This window comes from Myotis davidii, unplaced genomic scaffold, assembly GCF_000327345.1.
Source record: "Myotis davidii unplaced genomic scaffold, ASM32734v1 scaffold32, whole genome shotgun sequence".
In the NCBI taxonomy this organism is placed as follows: Eukaryota; Metazoa; Chordata; class Mammalia; order Chiroptera; family Vespertilionidae; genus Myotis; species Myotis davidii.
The window spans coordinates 3,326,482-3,329,095 of record NW_006286587.1 but is presented as its reverse complement, the minus strand read 5'-3'; the positions used below and the strand labels follow the sequence as shown (position 1 = coordinate 3,329,095).

Here is a 2,614-nt window from a genome sequence, read left to right as displayed (position 1 = left end):
GTGCCTCATGTTGTGGTGCCCCCCAATTTCACTGTTACAAATTGAACATAATTAAAGCATAGTGATTCATCACAAAAACAATATGTAATTATATATGTGTTTTCTGATGGTCTTAGGCGATCCCTGTGAAAGGGTCATTTGACCACCAAAGGGGTCGCGACCCACAGGTTGAGAACCGCTGATCTAGCGCATATACCAGTGTAAAATTTCAGAACTACAAGGACAATGAAAAGATCCTGGGACTCAGCTTCCATTAATATCTGACTAGATAATTCAGAACAATCCTCCAACTAATACAACTAAAGAACAACAACAACAACAACAAAAAATCCTGAAAGCTGCTTACAAGATGCTAAGAAAGTGTCAGCCTAATGCCTGTTAGAGTAAGAACTCAAAAAAATAAAATAAATAAAATAGACAGACAGACAGATAGATAGGTCTAGCCCAGCCGTGGGCAAACTACGGCCCGCGGGCCCATTTGAAATGAATAAAACTAAAAAAAAAAGACCGTACCCTTTTATGTAATGATGTTTACTTTGAATTTATATTAGCTCACACAAACACTCCATCCATGCTTTTGTTCCGGCCCTCCATCCAGTTTAAGAACCCATTGTGGCCCTCGAGTCAAAAAGTTTGCCCATCCCTGGTCTAGATACTCAAAGCCACTGTCCCTACTCCTAGGACACAAGACACAAAGTTGAACAGAATTGTTGGTAGTCTCAGATGGTCTTGGGGGCCAGCAGTCAAACCCTTGAGGCTGGGGTTTGATAAACCACCTCAGAGCTCTGAGCTGGGGGCTGAAGGACTATCCCCCAGAACTGGGAGAGGAGACGGTACTAAATGTCTCACCATCGGACAATATAGGACAGGGGTGGGAACCTTTTTCCTGCAAAGGGCCATTTGGATATTTATAACCACATTCTTGGGCCATACAAAATCATCAACTTAAAAATTAGCTTGCTGCCCTAACCGATTTGGCTCAGTGGATAGAGTGTTGGCCTGCGGACTGAGGGGCTCCAGGTTCGAGTCCGGTCAAGGGCATGTACTTTGGTTGCGGGCACATCCCCAGTAGGGTGTGTGCAGTAGGCAGCTGATCAATGTTTCTCTCCCATCGATGTTTCTAACTCTCTATCCCTCTCCCTTCCTCTGTGTAAAAAAAATCAATAAAATATATTTTTAAAAAATTAGCCTGCTATACTTACTTGCTCAAACATTTAATTAACTCACCCCTAGTGCCTTGGCAGGGCCAGAACAAATGATTTCACGGGCCTTATACAGCTTGCGGACTGGATGTTCCTCACCCCTGATCTAGGGGGTCCTAGCCTCTTAGCATGCCTAAGCACCTAGCAGGACTAAACAAAAAATCTTCCTTAGAGAATAATGCCATCATCCTAAACATAAAAATATTCCTCCAAATTATTTTTCAAACATTAATATAATGACTAAACAGTCAAAATAACCAAACTCACAAGATACCATGAGTAAGAATCAACAGAAATAACAAATGAAAGAAACCCGCCCTCAAAAGATATGAATTTTATTTAAATATGTTTTAATTGATTTTAGAGAGAAAGGATGGGAGAGGGGGAGAGAGAGAAAAATATCAATGAAAGAGAAACATCAACATTGACTGGTTGCCTCCTGCAGGCCCCCTACTGGGGATCGAAACCACAACCCTGGCATGTGCCCTGACCAGCAATCGAACTGGCAACCTCTTGGTGCATTGGTCGACAATCAATCCTTGAGCCACATCAGCTGGGCAAAATTTTAGAATTATAAGAGTCTATTAAATAACTGAATTTATTGTTTTCAAAGGGATATAAAAACAAAGATTTCAGCTGAGAACTGAAAACTATGAAAGACAATTTAGTAAGTTTGAAGAATAAAATAGAAATTCTATAACTGGAAAACACAATAAAATAATTAAATAAACTTGGCATAGCTGAAGAGAGAACTGGGGAACCGAATGAGCAAGTACATTAGTATCACCCAAAATGGAGCCCAGAAAAATAAAATAAGGAAACACACAGAAAAGAGCCTAAGACAACTAGAAGATACTGTGAAAAGGTCTACGTATGTACACTCCGTTCCCAAGAGAAGAGAAAAATAGGCAATAGCAATATCTAAAGATTAAGGCTAAGAATTTTCCAGAACTGATTAACGATGTCAATCCACAGATTACAAAGCCCAACAAGTCTTAAACAAGATAAATAAAAAAGAAACTCATATTCACAAATATTATTGTGAAACTGTGGAAAACCAAAGACAAAGAAGAAATCTTAAAAGCATTCAAAGTAAAAAGATTTCCTTAAAAAAGACATGTATTGCCTGGCTGGTGTGGCTCAGTGGTTGAGCATCAAACTATGAACCTGGAGGTCACTGTTCAATTCCTGGTCAGGGCATGTACCCAGATTGCGGGCTCAGTCTCCAACTGGGGGATGGGGGGGAGGCAGCCGATCAATGATTCTCTCTCATCACTGATGTTCCTATCTCTCTCTTCCTTATCCTTACTCTCTAAAATTAAGTGTGCTCAGAGAAAATAACTACCAACACAGAACTGTATACTCAGCAAAAATATCCTTCAAGAAAAAAGTTAATCAGACAGAAAAAGACA

At 40.1% G+C, this 2,614-nt stretch overlaps 1 protein-coding gene across 1 annotated transcript in view; it reads right to left on the bottom strand.

Moving 5' to 3' along the window:
- The window catches only part of CRLS1 (cardiolipin synthase 1), a gene marked incomplete at its 5' end in the record, with an annotated part of 20,800 nt that overhangs the window by 7,543 nt on the left and 10,643 nt on the right, over window positions 1–2,614 (bottom strand). The window lies entirely within an intron of this gene.